The 19,246-nt window shown below is 24.0% G+C and overlaps 1 protein-coding gene across 1 annotated transcript in view; it reads right to left on the bottom strand.

Annotated features, from left to right (window-relative positions):
* LOC122498355 (cuticle protein 79-like) overlaps window positions 1–19,246 on the bottom strand; it is a 135,741-nt gene that overhangs the window by 54,877 nt on the left and 61,618 nt on the right. The window contains exon 2 of the mRNA XM_043606045.1: window positions 18,864–19,023. The gene's annotated coding sequence lies outside the window, so the exon portion shown is untranslated. The remainder of the gene's footprint in view (window positions 1–18,863; window positions 19,024–19,246) is intronic.

Here is a 19,246-nt window from a genome sequence, read left to right as displayed (position 1 = left end):
AATACAAGAACAATTTGATAAAAGTAAGAAATAGAATAACAATTAAGTAAGAAAAACGATAAATATCAAACAAAAGAAAAAGAACAAAAAAGGAAAAATAAATAAGAAAGAAAAAGAGATCAAGAAAAGACAAAGAGGGAAAAACGATAAACCGAAAAATACAAAGAAGAAAAATTATAAAAGTGGAAAATATTCCAAAAAAGCAGAAGATGAAAAAAGAAAACTAGGAAAAAGAAAAAAATTGAAATTAAAATACAAAAACGAACAAAAAGAGAAAAAGTTTAACAGTAGAATAATAAATATTAGAAATATAAAAGAAAGAGAAAACAAATTTTATAAAAAAAAATAAGAAAGAACTAGAAAACAAATTTTGTAAAAAAATAGAAAAGAAAGTGGAAAATAGAAATTAGAGGAAGAAAAATACAAAAAAAATAAATATTAAAAATATGAAAGAAAAAGATAACAAATTTAAAAAAATAGAAAAGAAAATGGATATTAGAAATTAGAATAAGAAAGAATAGAAAATTAAAAACAAAAACTTAAAGAAGAAGAAAGAAAAAACGGAGAATGAAAATATAAAATAGAAGAAGAAAGAAGAAAGCAAAGAGAACAAACTATTGAAAAAATAAAAGTAAGAAAAAGAAGAACGAAAAAAAAGTAGTGAAACAAAAAAAAATAGTAAAACGAAAAGAAAATAGAAGATTAAGAAGAAAAAATTAAAAAAGAAAATAAAGAAAAAAGGATAAAGAAAGAGAATAACAATATAATAAGAAATCTAAAAAAGAAAAGTAAAAAATACAAGAATGGATAATACAAAGTAGAACCGAAAAAGGAGAAAAAACAAAAAATTACAATGCAGAAGAAAAAAAAAGAAGATAAAAGTAAGAATCAAGAAAACGATAAAACAAAAGAAAAGAAGAAAACAAAAAGGGAAAACAAAAAGGAATGGAAAAAATTGAAATTGAAAAACAAAACGAAGAAAGAAGAAACAAACGAAATACAAAAAACAGAAAAAACAGAAAAAACAGTAGAATAAGAATAAGTTCAAAAAACGAAAAAGAACATAAAAAACAGTTGAATAAGAAGTTTAAGAAACAAAAAAAGAAAATAAAAACAAAAAAGAATGAGAAGAATAGACAATAGAGTAAGAAAAAAAAATTTACCAAAAAGTTAACGAAAAAAGAAGAAAATAAATGTAAGAATCAAGAAAACGGTAATACAAGAGAAAGGAAAAAACAAAAAAGAATTAGAAGAAGAAACAGTAAAACAAGAAAAAAAGGAAAACAGAAGAAAATAAAAGAAAGAATCAAGAAAACGATAAAACAAAAGAAAGGGAAAAACAATAATAATAATAGTTGAATAAGAATAGTAAAATAATAAAAATAGTAGAAGGAATAGAAAATAGAACAAGAAACAGAGAAAAAAGAAAACAAAAAATAAAAAAAACAAGAAAAACAAGAACAGGAAAAAAATATAAATATAAGAACAATAGCAAAAATTCATTACAAAAAGCAAAAAATACATTAAAGAAAACATAAGATGAAAGAGATCAGAAAAGCAGAAAAGACAGAAAACAAAAAGACGACAAAAAAACCAAAAAATGAAATCAGAAAAAGAAAAAAACAATTCGATCGAATCAAGAATAATTTACTAATAATATTTTTTTCTAAAATAAACTTATTTTCTCCATAATAATAAAAATCTTGTTCATAAATTATTTTCTAATCACAAATTATAGAATATTTCCCAAAATTCGAATTCCATTCAATAATTTTTCCATAAATTTAATAAAAACTAGTACCTACAATTTATATAATACAATATTATATCATTTAAAGAAAAATTGATTGATTAATAGAAAATTTTTTTTTTTTTAATACAATAATTATTTGCGATAATAAACAAATGACAAAAAAAACAAGAAATTGACAATGTGCAATTAAGGCGCCCTTGGTTCGACCTCGTGGTTTCCCCAGTGACCTGAATGTCTATATATAGAGTCGGTTTGCTATTTATAGAACCACCCCGACACACGACCTACGATAGAAGGGGGATGAAAACTTACGATTAACTTTGCAGAATACGTCTGACATTAAAAGTTCTGATCTCGTAACGAGAGCAGTTTCCTTTTTTTATCGCAGATTTTTTTTTAGATATAATTTTAAATTAACAATTAATTATTATCTGCATTTTTACATTGTATTTTATTTTCACGTATTTATACCTATTTATAATATTATAAAATTATTGAAAATAATATGAATTGGCGCTACACGTGTATATACAATACAATAAATAGATAAAAAATATTAATATTATGATAATAATAATATATTAGTAAAAAGCAGAAAATAATTGTTGATTTAAAATTCTATCTAAAAATTTTGCGAAAGAAAAAGGAAACTTCTTTCCCTAATAAATAATAACAATAATAATAATAATAATAATAATAATAATAATAATAATAATAATAATAATAATAATAAATAATGTCTATTAAATTATTAATAAACTAATTTATTAATAATAATTATTATATAATATATTTGATTTTTGTTTTTGGTTATTTACTATTTTCTGTCTATAAACTACATTTAATTAAATGTAAATAAATATAATTATTTTTACACCTATTTTTTTGTTTTTTTGTTTTTTTTTTATGAAACGGTGTGTAAAATATTAAACATTCGATGCAGCGACGGTAAATTTTCTTCTTGAAAGTTTCATGAAAAAATAATTATATGATCGACACCTTGTAAATAATGAATGTTAAAATCAATAATGTTTCTCGAGATATACCCATAGGCACACTAATAATTTATCCATTTGTTCATTAATTAATGAAGCAACCCTTGTACTCAAAAACTTAATACTATAACTTACTAATTAAGTTGTTATACTATAATGTTATTATTATTTAATTATTTATAAAGAGAAATATTAGACTAATTTTTCTCCATAAGAACAATAATCAAAAAGTAAAATTTGCCATTGAAACTTATAAATTTAATTTTGATTATAATTCTTATTAATTTTTATGTACATTCATTTTTATTATTATTTTATTCTATTATGTATAAATATACAGAATAAAATAATAATAAAAATATTTATTTACAAACATTTTTATTCAAAAATTATAATTACAATTTAAGACTTCCATTTCCGGTGATGAAATTATAATTTTTATAATATACATATATTATAATATTATATTCAAATTGTCAAAAAGAAAATTGCAATTTTACTTCATTACTTCTACTGATAAAAATTTTTTCAAACAAAAATTAATTGACGAGAGAAAAATTGAAATTTTAAAAAAGAAATTTCCATATTGAAGGAGATAAAAATTTTGCAAGTGTTGATCTTCAAAAAAAGGGGGAAAAAATTGAAATTTACAGGAATCGCGTTTTCAGGAAGTCGATAACCTTTTCCGCGAGAAGCACCAGGAGTTCAGTGGCCTGGCGCAGGCGTGTTACCCACTGACGTCATCAACGACCCCACGTCATCGAACTGCGTCTCCGCAGCCGTCGTAAGAAATGATTCTTGCATCGACGATCATAAAAGTCGCACTTCTCTTTTTGTTATTATTATTATTGTTATTATTATAATCGTGATCCATGAAATCTTTTTTCCTTGACCCAAAAAACATTTAGAAAATACTATGTCTATACATTGGGAGACACTTCAATGTTGGGATTTATTATTTTTGATATTGAGTCATTGAAAAAAAAATATATATATATATATTATTTGAAATAAGGACGTGGTTGAATAACTTTGATGCAATTATTCTAATTTTTAATCCAATATATCTAATCTAAAAAATAAATTTACGATTACAACTATTACAATAGACACCTTGATTATAAGTGTAGTGGGAGATGAAATTCAAAAGGGGTGAAATTGTAACAAATTCAATAAAAAAGTTAGAGGAAAATTGGAAGTAATTTACACTGTAGAAAAAAGAGTAAAATTTTAACTCTCGATAGGATTTTATAAAAACCACCCTTTTGGAGTTGAAGCAAAAAGAGTAAAATTTTACTCCTCATTTTCAATTAATGTCAAGTTCAATATATGCAAAATAACAACCAAAGAATTAACTTATAATTCACTAAAACTTTTAAATATAAATATTAATAGTTATAAATATATCAATAAATATTAATAAATATCAATAAATATCAATTATTAGGGTAGAGTGGGGTAAAAAAGACACATTTTTACTTTTGATGCTGTAAAATCTGTATTTAAAATTTTTTTCTCAAATTTCCAATTGTTATTGAAAGTTTAGTTATTAAGCTTGAAAATTCTTGACGGAAATATTTTTTATCTCATGAAAGGACTAAGTTATAAGAGTTTTACGGAAGCACTGTAAGTGGCTTTTTTGCACCACCTGGTGGGGTGAAAAAGCCACCCTACGATTTTAGCAAAACATGTTATCAATGTAGGTATTTTTATAGTTTTCCTTTATTTATATGACAAATAGTCTTATTTGAAAAATATTTTAATAATTATGAAAGAGTTTTTAACAAGCAAAATTAAAAATTATATTGAGTTTACCTGTTTTCGATTTGCACTGCCAATTTTTCGTACCTTTTTTAGAAGTTCTCTTTAAGTTTCACCACAGATAACATATTTCGTTGCAACCGTTTATTCATTGTTTATTTTTTAAATGCACTTTGAACTACTTTTTCGTCGTGTTTAATTTATTTTATTAAATAAACACGAGAAATTTTGTAAAATAAGAAGGTTAGTTTAAATAGAAAACAAGTGAATTTCACAAAATATTCAATGGATTTTTTGCCCTGGCTTTTTTGCACCCAAGACCAGTTATTAAAAAAAGCAAAAATAAATTGTTAATTCAGTTCAATTTCCAAAAATTAACATTGCATACGTTTTCAGTATACTTTTCTCCTTATGTACAAACGTTTACTTTTATTATTCGCTCACTTAATCAGATTGTAATATGTTTAAAAAGTTTACCAAAATGTTTTCAAAAAAGCAACAAAAAATTAAAATTACAATAAAAACAATATTAATCTAGGTACAACATTCAAATTAGATTCAAAAGTTGCGTATTACCTAATAGTATTTATATTCTAAACAGCTGATAAATCGGCTTAATAGTTTTCAAATAAAACTCAAATGGCTTTTTTACACCATGGCTTTTTTACCCCACTCTACCCTATCAATAAATATCAATTAATATTAATTAATATCAATAAATATTAAGCAATATCAATAAATATCAATAAATATTAATCAATATCAATAAATATCAATAAATATTAATCAATAAATAAGAATTAATAATTAAATTAAAAATAAATTTATTTAAAAGAAGAAATTTCAATTCAAAATTAAAAGCAAGCACAAAAAAAAAAATTTTCAACTTCCGTTTTTGTCCGTATTTGATAATAATAAAACCCTAGAGAAAACTATAATATCCAAGAAGGTCGATAAAAGAAGCTTTCAAAACAGTTGCGCTGGTTTCGTTTACATAAAACCAAAGGGTAAAAAGAAACTACAGTCGAGGTCGTGGGTTACATTATTGAAGGAGTTATCTCACATTGTTCTCAATTCGAACGCTTGGCGTCGCTCTATTCAATTGTCTGACAAAACACGTATCACTTCCACTTAAATTCAATTTCCTCTCAAATATAATTCTCATTTCAAGTTCGTTGCCTTCTTTTTGAATAATTTTTTCTTCTCCATTTTCCATTTCTTTTTTTTTAAATATATACAATAATTAATAGGATTCTTCACTTTATTGTATATTATATTATAATGTTTATATCAATACTTTGATAAATTTAAATAAAAAATTAATTATTTACTCTCTAAATTTCAACTAATTTATTAGTAAAATTTACTAATTTAAAGGCAAAACGTCAGTCTCTAATTTAAATTGGTAAATATTATTGCAAATTCAAATTTAGAGAGTAAATAATAAATTGAATAAGTTTTTACTAATAAATAAGAATTCCTATTAATTCTTCAGTAAAATTTACTAATTTAAAGGCAAAAAGTCAGTATCTAATTCAAATTAGTAATTATTATTACTAATTCAAATTTAGAGAGTAAATCTTAAATTGAATCAGTAAATTTTACTAGTAAATAATAATTCCTACTAATTTTTATTTGTAAAATTTACTAATTCAAAGACAAAAAGTCTGTCTGTAATTTAAATTAGTAAATATTATTACTAATTCAAATTTAAAGAGTAATTAATAAAATGAATCAGTAAATTTTACAAATACATAATAATTCCTACTAATTTATTAGTAAAATTTACTAATTTAAAGGCAAAAAGTCAGTCTCTAATTCAAATTAGTAAATATTATTACTAATTCAAATTTAGAGAGTAAATAAGAAATTGAATTAGTAAACTTTACTAATAATTAGTAATTCGAAATAATTTATAAGTAAAATTTACTAATTCGAAGGCAAAAAGTCAGTCTCTAGTTCAAATTAGTAAATATTTTTACTAATTAAAATTTAGAGAGAAAATAGTATCTAAATAATAAATTTACTAATTCAAAAGCAAAAAGTCAATCACTAATTCAAATTAGTAAATATTTTTATTAATTCAAATTTAGAGACAAAGAATTAATGAAAAAAATTTATAATTATAAAAATTTTTTACTCCCTAAATTTGAATTAGTTAAACGTGTTTACTAATTTGAATTGGTGAATGACTTTTTTCTTTTGAGTTAGTAGAGTTTACTAATTTATTAGTGAAATTTACTAATTCAAAGGCAAAAAGTCACGTCACTAATTCAAATTAGTAAACATTTTTAGTATTTTTATTAATTCAAATTTGAAGAATAATTAAAAAAATAAAATATTTTTACTAATTCAACATCTAATTAGATTGTCATTTATTGCAGTAGAGTTTAAAATAAAAATGTTATATTTTTAGCAAAACGAATTTATTGACGAAATGTTACTTGAAATAATTATTATATAAAATATAGTTTTACGTACGAAGAGAAACCGCTCTTACCATTAAGGAGACGAAATTATTTATAGTCGCAACTTACACCTATAAGAAAATCTTTACGATAAAAATGAGAGCGACAAGAATAGTCGATAAAAACTCTAGATATTTGAATTTCAAGAAAGAAGAACACTGTATATATAAATATTATAGAAGAAAGTCTCTTTCTCCTTAATCTATAAATAAGATCATAGCTTATTTTTTAAACTATAAAAATTAATACACGAAACCATGTAATTATTTTGTATTGGTAAATTTAATATATATAAATGTTAATTAACATTTGTAAATTGCCAAATTAAAAATTTAGTTATATTTAAATTATTATTTATTATAAATTACATTACATGTAATTATATTTAATTATTTATAAATATTTATAAATATTGTCTATATGATTTCTTAAAATTTTGTTAAGTTAAATTCTAAACTCTAGGTTTCTAAAGTCAAGTGGTATATATAGATGAAAGAGTCATGAATAAAAAAAAAATCGCAAACCTTTGAGAAAAAAAACAAATTTTTGAAAATTTAGGTGGTAGAAAAATTAACTTCTCCTTATGAAAGCTGCAACAATAATAATTATTATTGTTGCAATGTTGAATAATCCGAAAATACATCGGTTTCTCTACTTATAAGGATATTCTTTGCATTCTATGCTAGTGACTCTAACATGGCTTCTCTGGGGTGGTTGGGATTAATCCAGTTTACTTCTGGCAGATTTAGGGCTTCTTATGCAACTCCACGTATGTATCGACTCACACTTTCATGAAACTGATTCTTTAACGAAAAAATTATGCTTAATTCAGTTCAATTTTTTTCGAATTTCAGCATTTTTTTTATTTCTATTAAAAAATAATTAGAAAATATATTACTGGTTTTTACGTGCTTACTGTATATGGTGTATAGAATTTTGCACAGTAACACGACAAGAAAAATTAATTAAATTAATTTTATGTAATAATATAAATATAATGTAAAATTTAGTCTTGATTTCTTTTTTTCAGAGAAGGAGGAACAATTTAAAAAATAAAATTTATCAATATCGTCGCACAATATAAAAAAAAATTGGAGTAAAATCTGAAGAAAACTATAACATAGGCAAGCCGTCTTATGTTTCTGTCTTATTTCATTGTACAATTGAGATATGAAATATGACATAAACTTAAGGTGGTTCCCTATATAATCAACAGTTATCGGATAACAAGAAGAATGAAGATTATTACCGCACGCGAGGATATGAAATGAAGAACATTTTTCTCTCTTCTTTATAATTATTTATTTTTGTTTTTTCCAAGTATTATGTAATTAATAATTGATGTATAATTAAAAGAAATAAAGTGGAAAATCAGACTATAATTATTATCATTTAGGTCATACTCTCTAAATTTGAATTAGTAAAAAACTAAAAATATTTATTTATTTGAATTAGTGACTGACTTTTTGCTTTTAAATTAGTTCTTTTGAATTGAATTTTACTAACAAATTAGTAAAATTTACTTGTAATTTATAAGAAGTAATTTGTATTTGCGAAAGTAGATTTTTTTGGTATGACATGTAACGAAATTTTGATAACTTAATTGAAGTAAAAGAATTTTGATATTTTTTTACATTCTTTGAGGTCAGAAAATTAAAAAAAACAAAACAAAAAGTAAGATGGAAAAAAAAGAAACAAAAAAAATGGAAACCAAATGGCAAAAAGAAAAATAAAACAAGAAAACTTAAATAAATAAAAACAAAAAGGAAAACAAAAAGAAAAAAGATAAACAGAGGAGAAAACTAAAAAAAGAAAAAGCAAAAAATGAAAAAAGTAAAGAAAATAAAAGAAACAAGAAAACAAAAATAAATATAAAAAGAAAAGGAAAAACAAAATGAAAATGGAAAAAAAAGGGAAAAGAAAAGAAGAAAGAAAATTGAATCGAAAATGATCGGAGAACAAGATAAAAATGGAGGGGGGAATAAAGGAAAACAGAAAAGAAAAAGAATAACAAAACAATAAAAATAAACAAATTCCTAACGAAATAAAAGAAAACAAACAGAGAGAGAAAAAATTCAGGAAAAGTTTTGAATAAATAAGAACAAAAAATAGAAACAAAAAAGTTTCGAAGTAACAATAAAAAGAAATTCCCACTTAAAAAGTGAAAATTTCTGAATAAAAAATATTTATCTTCTTAGAAATAAAGTTTGAATTAATCTTGTAGAGAAGCAGATTCTTAAATCATTATCAATAAAGTAGTAAAGATGAAAGGAACAGTCAGACAGTGGAAAAGGTGCGTGTATGGGCAGGCAGACGGGAAGCCCAAAGTGGGAGAGTTAAGCTGAATCCTGTCAAGTGTCAGAGAGAGCTTACTTGGCTAGTGTTACCTAGAGCAAAAGAGACTTTTATGAAAAGGGGGTCCCCCGTTCCCTTTTTTTTCTTTGCTGTGCTCGCATTCCACCCTTATTAGATTCAATCCTTGCTTCGTCTCATTACCTATCGATGTTGCGCTCTAGAACGCTACTTTAGAATACAACTTACAAAAAAAAGACGAAAAAAATCAAAAAATAAATATATAAAACAATATAATATAAGTTAAATAATAATATTATATATAATAAATATTTATTTAATTTATAACCACAGTAGTAAGAAATAAAATATTAAACTGACAATTTTAAACAAAATTTGAACCAAAGAACCACAAAATAAGAAATTACAATTAGAATTTTAAAACTTCGTCCGCCATATTAAATCCGCCATTTTGAATTTTAAAAAACTGACCTCAAGTCAGTCACTCTTAAAAAACCTCTAAGAATCTTTTTTGTTCATTAAAAATTTCCTCCTCCTTTTCCGGGGGCGTTAAAGGATTCAAAAAATTGCTTTATTCTATTTGTTTAGTTGACAAAAATAAAATTTATATTCGAACCAAATAAAATATTATTTGTGTTCACTAATCAATGAGAATAAAGAAATTTTTGTTTTTTATTTATTATTTTTATTTTTGGAAGAATGAAATGGGAACAAGATAAATATAAATTAAAAAGAATAGAAAATAATAATTAAGTAACTAATTAATAATACCTAATAGTAATAAAATAATTTTTCAAATTCAGCAGATTGAAATAAATGGTTGACGTGTGAAATTTAATTATTTTTTGCAGCAAAAGTTTATGTAAGAATATCGTAAGAATGAAGCTTTAAATTCTTTTTGGTATAAACTTGAAGTGAGATATAAGATTATTTACACAGCTTTCATTGTATTGCAGTCTGAGAAAAGAAAAAGTAGGCTTTTAGTGTAAGACATTTTTTTTTAAGAAGAGACCCTCACACCCAAACGATGCTTATTATAACACTTGTCTAGAAACAATGGTTTTCGTCTACAGAAATAATATTTAAAAATATTAAAATTTTTTTTTTTTATCAATTTTGAAGGGAATTTTTTATTAATTTTAAAAAAAATTTATATCAAATTTGATACTCTCAAAAAATTGTTTGATATATAAAACGGTTTTAAAAAAAACAAAAATTTTTTTGCGAAAAAAAAACCAACCAAACATTGTGATTTACCATTCGAAAAATATTCAAAGTTAATCGAAAAATTGGTTAATTAACCGAAAATTAATCAATTGTCAAACCAACTAATTGATGCAATAAACCAAAACCAAAATTTAGTTACTAACCAAGCATTAGGTTAATTACCCAAATATTTGTTCAAATTAACCAAATTTCTTTATGTTTTCCCAAATTTAGCTCAATTAACCAAATACTTCTCTAAACTAATTACAAAAAAAAATTAATTATTATTTAACATTTCGATTTACTAACTAAATTGTTCATTAGCTCAGAAAACATTTGGTTAGGCGAACCAAATAGTTTATTAAATTATCAAAAAGTTGGTTTAATTAAAAATAAATCTTTAGTTGACTAAAAAATTGGTTATTAACAAAAAAATTGTTTCTCTTAGAAAAATTTGGTTATGAACCAAAAATTTAATTATTGACTGTATGTTTCATTAAATCCACTAAATATTTAATTAAACCAACTAATTTACATGAAGTCACACAAATTTGATCATAGCAACCAAATATTTGTCTCAGGCAATTAATCCAAATTGAATTAAAGCAATCCAATCTTTGTCTAAGTCAATAAATAACCAATCAATAAATTATTTCGTAATTGATCAATTAGCAGTTATTTATAACGTTCAACTATAAAATTGTTTCTAATTTATGCAAAATTTGGTGAAATTAATTTAAAAAAATAATTAATTAGTATAAAAAAATTATTTGATTCAAATAACCGACTATTGTCAAATAAATATATATTTACTTGAATCAAATAATTTTTATGTAAATTAATTAAATAAAATTTGCTTCAAATACTGAAAATATTGGTTCAAAAAAATTTATATTGACTTAAACAAAAATTATTTGATTCAAACAAATATTTAGTTGATAATAAACAAGTAATTAATTATTTGAATAAAATAATTTTTTCTTCAGTGTAATTGTAATTAGTAATTATCATAAATAATAATTATTATATAATAATTCATATTTATTTACATTTTTTTTTAATATTATAGCGAAGGAAATATTTTTAAAAAAATATTATTTTTAAAGCATAACTTTAAAGTTCTTTTCAAAATGAACGTTTATTTTTAAAGAAGCTTTTACACAATTTGTTACGTCATCATGTAAAATGTAATTCATAATTTGGGTCATCTTAGAACCAAATCCCATTATTTACCAAACGATGTAATTTGCTTGACGGTGGTATGTATGCGAGGTTCATTTTTAAGGATTCGCTTCTTCACAATGTCATTAAACAATGCAAAGCACATATGAAATAAAGTACACTTATGTAACTTTATATGCAAAAGCAAAAAAAAAAAAATTATATAATTTCAATTTTCGGTAATTCACAAATTACAACAATTGCTTGAGTCAATCAATGTAATATTTAAAATTTGGTCAAAATTTTCATTTAAAACAAATTGGTTCTGAGACAAACACACTTTTATTAAACTCAAATAAATTATATTTGGTTTAAATAAAATTTTTCTCTGGGTGTGGATAAAAATTATTTGATTCAGGTAAATATATATTTGATTTAAATGAAATTTTTCTCTGGGTGTAGATAAAAATTATTTAATTCAAGTAAATGTTTATTTGATTTAAATGAAATTTTTTCTCTGGGTGTAGATAAAAATTATTTGATTCAAGTAAATGTTTATTTGATTCAAATGAAATTTTTCTCTGGGTGTAGATAAAAATTATTTGATTCAAGTAAATATTTATTTGATTTAAATAAAAATTATTCGATTCAGATAAATATTTTTATGCGATAATAGACAAATATTCGGTTACATGAATCAAATAAATTTCTTCCCCTGTCCATATTTTCAATATCTAAAAAATTTGTCTACAAATGAAGCGAATTTGTTTCTATATCCAAAAATATAATTATTAAATTAGTGAAAAATGATCAATTTAATAAATTATTTGAGGGAAATAAATTTTTTTTCTTTTTTCAAGTATATATATAAAATATGGCAATGTCCTTATTTCCAAAGAACACGTGTCTCGGACCGCTAATACATACAACTGATTGGCCCTTCTTCACCTAACACCACCGACTATTGGTCGTTGGATTAAATGACCACGTTGGGGTTCCAGTATAAAACAGAGGGTGAAGTAAGAAACGACAGCAGTTGTTCTCCAACAGTGATAAAAAAGACTGTGACCCTTTTCTTTAATGTGATTCAAAAGCAAATTGTCTTCCGATTTTCTTTATTTTTGCAAAAAATTCTTCTCTCGCATTTATTATTTATTCCACGGGATAAAAGTGATTTTTTTTCAATTACAGTGGAGAATAGAATTTTTTCTAAAAAAGATCTCTCAAGAAAAATACACAACTTTTTGATTAGTGAATTTTTTCGTTGAAAAGTTTTTAGAATTTTCACATGTGCATTTTGTTTCGTGTTTTTCGCGGTGAGAGAGATTTTATTTTTTCAGCATGAATGAAAAACAATATTGGACGTATTTTCTTTATTTTTTATTATAATCCAAAATTACTCAAGTGATTTTTTTTTGCTCTGTTTTTGGAGACACTAGAAATTCATTTTTAAGCCTAGTGTTGAGAAATTTTTTTTGCAATTTTTATCAAGTGATAAAATTAATCGGTAATCATTTAAAGTGATAAATAAAATTAGTAGTATTGAACTTTAAGTGAAAATAATTGTTTTTCAATGCAATAGTCAGAGTTAATTTTAAGTGAAAAATAATTTTCTTTTTTTCTTATAAAATTAGTCAAGTGAATTAATTTTGTGAGTGGAGTCCACTTCATATCAAAATTACTCGAGGGAGAAATGCAAATTGATATTTCATGTGCTGAGATAGGTAAACAAGTGTTTAATTACTATACAAAAATTAATTTTTTTTAACGACTCTAATTTTTATCATTTAGTCTATTTTTTTCATATTTATTATGTTAACTATTTAAAAAAATTTTTTGAAAAATTACATTTTTTCTACTCTTTATTCATTTCATTTTTGTAATTATTTATTCTTTTCGTTTATTTTTCTATTTTATTTTTGATTAGTTTATTTATTTATTTATTTATTCACTCATTTATTAAATAATTTTATTCATTTATGCGGTTTTAAAATACAAAATTTCATAAAATTGAAGAATCACAATCAATTTAATTTTAAACTATCAAAATGTAATATAAAATACAAAAAAAATATTTATCTAAAATGACTTCTTTAAAAATTAGCCATTTTTAGAAAATATTTTCCAAAAAAAATTATTTTCATTATATTATTTATAATGTTTTCAATAATTAATTAGTTTCTTATAAATTTTCAAAACTTTGAAACTTAGTTACAACTAAACTATTTTTAAATAAAACCATTTTGAAACTGTAAATAAAAAAATCGTCATTTTTTTTTTAGTTTTGAATTAATTTTTTTACCTGTATTATACTTATGTGAAGAAATAATAATATTTTTTGTAATTAACAAATAACAATTGTTGTAATAAATAATTATTATTGCAATAAATAAAGAATAATGATTGTTGCAACAATTATTTTAATAAATGAATAATAATATTTGCTTTGATGAATAAATAATCAAATTAATTAAATTAATAATTATCCCTAAATGTGCGTGTGTGATGAAAATTATAATTTCATCTGTAAAAGGGAAGGAAAATTTTTTCATTTCATAAACACTTGACTTGAAAAATTGTGATCAAGTTACAACACGACAATCTTTTGTAGGTATGTAGTATAGCTGTACTGAGATCGAAGATACTGAATTTTGTATTCGATCTGAATTACCCCTTCTATATAGTTACCATATGTCCAGTCCCCACAGCTTAACATATAAACTTACTGCTCTACTTGTACAATTCACATTATAAACTAATTTACTCAATTGCAATTTTCATAATTTTTTTTTTCTATTTTCATCACATTTTCATTAATTTTTCATCAATACAATAGAAAACTACCTCTGCCTCTTATTTATTTTTCAAAAAGATTTCGAATCAGAAAAAACGTTCTTGTATTTTTATATTCTTATCACATTAAAGAGTGGGGTATTTAATTTTATGTTGTCAGTTTTATAACTTTTTTGTGAATTTAACGTTTAATTTATAATATAGTTCAATCTTGACTATTTATTAAAGAAATGTTTACTATACTTTATATATAATTTATATAATTTACTATACTAATTTATTTTAATTTCGACTTGAATTAAATAAATATTTTTCATAACGCGGTGCAAAAAAGGGCACTTTTTTGCACCTTGTTATGAAAAATATCGTTCGTAACTAGTGCTAGCAGTTGCCAATTTTTGAATAAGCACTTTTTTTGGAACAAACTGTAGGCGAAGCTTCGCTTCGCCTACAGTTTGTTCCAAAAAAAGTGCTTATTCAAAAATTGACAACTGCTCGCACTCGTTACGAAATATACTATATCGAAACTAAATAATTTTTATAATAAATAAATTTTTATTTACGGTACGATGTTGTTAAAAGTGTAAAAGATAGTAGTGGAAAAATAGAAAAGTTCTTTATTGACTTTTTTTCTTCTATTTTTTCTTATTTAAGCGCTTAATTTTAATTTAATACGTTTTTATTGACAGTCTTTATTTTTCTTTATCCTCTACTTTTTTAAATATTCTGCTAAAATTTTAGTTGAAAAAATGTTTCTACAACTTTTTTATTACAAGAAAGGTTTACCCATCCGAGTACCAACCGTTCCCAACTGTGCTTAACCTCAACGATCGCAAATCAACGTGCTTTACCCCCCTAACTATATTATTAGTTTACTTTCCGAACCATTTTCTATATTAAAAACGATTACTATTTACTTGACTGAATAAATATATGGTAAATAATGTAAATATATAGTAAATATTAAATAATAGTAAAAATTATAACAATTAATAGTATAGTAAATAATAATAGTAAAAACTATAATTATTAATACTAATTAATCAATTTTAAAGAATTTAAAGGCAAAGAAAGCAGCACCAAAAGGGTGGAATAGCATTTTTATAAAGCATTAGTCTGGATGAGAAAGTTCAAAAAGACCAGAGGAGTCAATAAAAGTTTTAGAGGTAACAATGAATTTCTAGAAGAAGGAGAGTTAGAAACTATAGAAATTGAGGAATGCTTTCAAAGTCTTCATAGACACCAAAAGTTAGAAGACTTCTACAGTCTTTACAGACCCAAAAATATTTGGAAGACTACAAAAAGTCTTTACAGACTCAAAAAAATCTGGAAGGCTTTCAAAGTCTCCAAAGATTTAAAACTGTTTGGAAGACTTCTAAACTCTTCAAAGATTTAAAAAAGTCTGCAAGACTTGATTTAAGGTCTCAAAACAGATTCAAAAATTGCTTCAAGACTTTCAAACTCTTGAAAGATTTAAAGAAGTCTGCATGACTTTCAACAAATTCTTTAAGGACTCACAGAAGTCTAGAAGAGTTTCAAAGTCTTTAAAGATTCAAAAAAGTATGAAAGACTATCAGATTTTTAGGGACTCAAAAAGGTCCGGAATACTCTTTTTGGACAAGGGGACAGAAGAGCACCTTGGACAAGAAGGCATTTACCAAGAAGACATTTTTGATTTTAACGGTTGGTAGAAATTGTTCCATAATTATTATCATAGGAAGTTTCTACAACAATAGACAAATCATCTGCATGGTTTAAGTATTGAGAGAAGAACTGAGAAGAAGCTGAATGTCTGAAAACAGCAGAAAATGCATCTTATGCAAAAAGAAATTAGTAGAGAAAGAGAAGCACTAACAACATCCTAGAACGTAACCCAGCATTTTTGCTGAATTAATCTTCATCCCAAGGTACTGTTATCAGACCGAACAGTATCCCAGCAAAAATGCTGGGTTTATATCATAAATACATAACTTTAAGTCGTAAATACATAAACTTTAAGTCCTAAATACATAAACTTTAAGTCCTAAATACATAAACTTTATATCACAAATACATAAACTTTATTATCATAAGTACATAAATTTTTGATTCTCATCAAACCATACCACTACTTTAGTTATTATACAAACTACAGACGACACAATTACATAATATTTGTGTCAGCCAGACATTAATGTGGTAGCCATAAGAAAAAATAATACCACATATCCAATCCTATAAATGTAAAAAGTTGATAGCAAAATTATTTTCTTCAGAAAGTAATGCAAGGTTAACGAACGACAACCGTGATCGAATAATTATTATGTAAGGAAAACTTTTACACTCGTGAATATTTTATCACGAGTGAAACTGTGTCATAAACCCTCCTTTTATACACACATCTTTTTATGTCACTAAATAAAAACTATTCTTTAAATACAAGTAAAATAATATCCACAATTCTATTAACTAATATTACTATATAACAATTTGCTTCAAAATTAAAATCATCTGCGAAGTAATCGAATGTTTCCCAAAACTCCAGTTGTAAACTGATTCTTAAATCAAGTTATTCGATTTGGCTAAATATAGAATTAAATATAAGATTTTCTCACCAAAAATGAGAATATCTTTCAAGATGAGAAAAGTAAAATAAATAATTCTTTTTTCTTTACAGGTAAAGCAGATTAGTGTTGAAGAAAAACGGACCCTAATGCAGCTGCTGGCCACTGCACAAGATTAGACATAAGACTCTTGTGCGTGTGACAGCGGCTATGATGGGGCTTCCATAAGACAGCATGTAATTTAAAGAAGTAACGAGATATCTGCAGAAGTAAAAGAAGAAGGACATTTGAAAAGGAAACTACTTTCTCTTCGTTGTCAAGACTTATGAAGACCCACAGAGAGCTTCTTCAACACGCGGATATCACTTACGGAAATCGATTATTTCTCTTCCTGCATGCACTCTCTACTACTGCCACTACTATTATTTCCTCTCTTTCCATAATCACAGGTTGTAACTTAAATATAAAACTATGTCCTACCTGTCCTACCTGTCTTCGACATCAAGAAACATCAATACAAACTTCATTAAACAATTCAACAAATATTTAATCGGAAAATAAATTTTTAAAATTCTTCAAATTATGCTTTTTGATTAGAAATTCGGATTTATTATTTTGAAATTTTATTGTAAAAATGGGTTGTATTTATCTCAAAAAATGAGCTACGGATAGTGTTGCATCAATCTGCCAAAAAAAAAATAAAGAATATGCATTTCGTTTTGGAAGAAATGATAACTATCATTCAGCTTAATATTTTTTAATCGGATATGAAAAAATTTCCAAGTCTTATTAATACCTAACAGATTGACAGGCTTATTTTTATTGATTAAGACCTTTAAAAATGCTGCCCGTGCAAATTATCAACAGAATTCTTATTTTTGTCATACTTACAATCTTTACTACTTAAAATGATAAATCGTGCAAGAAAATATTAATTTTTAGCACCGTACATACAAAAGTCTGATTTTATAATTACAAAATTTAAAACTCTTTACAGTAGAACTAATTGGAATGCAATTCTTTTAGTATTCAGCATTTATGATTGCGTCTAATGGTTTATTTTCTAAACAATTAATATATGAATATCGAAATTATTTTTTTCAATTTTCAGGGTTGCTACAAAAATACAAAAATTCCAAAAGCCGAATTTCTTAAAATTCAACAATTTTCTCTTGTGTTTTATGGCATTTAGCTTCAATATTTTTGGGCTCTTCAAAAACACTTTACTTATTTAATAGTCTCTACTCTTTGGTCAAAAATTTAAATTTATTAAAAATTATCAAAAATTCGAAAAACCGAATTTCTTAATATTCAATATTTCTTCTTTTTTTTACTACACTGCAAAAAGTAGTATCTTATTTAAGATGTTTCGGTAGTCATTTCTAAGATGTTATTGTAGTCACTTTTTAGTCATTTAAAATATCTTAATTTAAGATACTAAAAGCATCTTCGTACATATTTTCAGCATATTTTTCGGGAAAAAAGTTTTGAGGTTAACTATGGGCTTATATGTAAGACATTTTATGCATCTTAGTTTTTAGTAACTTAAATTTTTTTCGCATCTTACAATTCACAAGTATCTTATCGCTAAACATCTTATTGAGACAGAAACATCTTAATTTAAGATACTTTAAAAAACTTACAGAAGTATCTTACTTTTTTAAGATAGAAGAAATATCTAAGACGTATAAAACATCTTAAAAATCAGTAAGATACTTTAGAAAACATCTTATTTTAAGATGTAAGATACCATTTTTCCATCTTACATCTTATTTTAAGATATCAAATAAGACACTTATTTTTGCAGTGTAAGGATTATGATGATTCGCAAAATATAGAAAATAAATTAAATTTAAATAAATAATCTTACCTTATTAAAAACTGCCTTAATCACTTCCTGATTGACACGAAAATATACAAAATTCTCTCACATACCGCTCAAATACAAATTGCTACACAAGTAGAAACTTTTTTTCTTTCTACATCCTTCCTGTCCTTCTTCTTGATTTTTATAAGAATGAACCAAATTACTGAAAAATGGAAGAATATGATTGAAAATTAAATATTAATACACTTTATAGTTGTAAACGTTTACAATAAGTTAAATTTACTAAATTAAAATAAATTTACAATAAAATTTTAATATATTAGAAGAAATAGTTTATTCCTTGAAGAAATTTTTTGTTTTTAAATTATAAATTTAATTTTAGAAATAGACAATGTCTTAATCGATAAAGCCGACTGCACCAGTCG

This window comes from Leptopilina heterotoma, unplaced genomic scaffold, assembly GCF_015476425.1.
Source record: "Leptopilina heterotoma isolate Lh14 unplaced genomic scaffold, ASM1547642v1 Lhet_148, whole genome shotgun sequence".
Classification (NCBI taxonomy): Eukaryota; Metazoa; Arthropoda; class Insecta; order Hymenoptera; family Figitidae; genus Leptopilina; species Leptopilina heterotoma.
The sequence above is the reverse complement of the archived record's forward strand: the minus strand, read 5'-3'. Positions and strand labels throughout refer to the sequence as shown.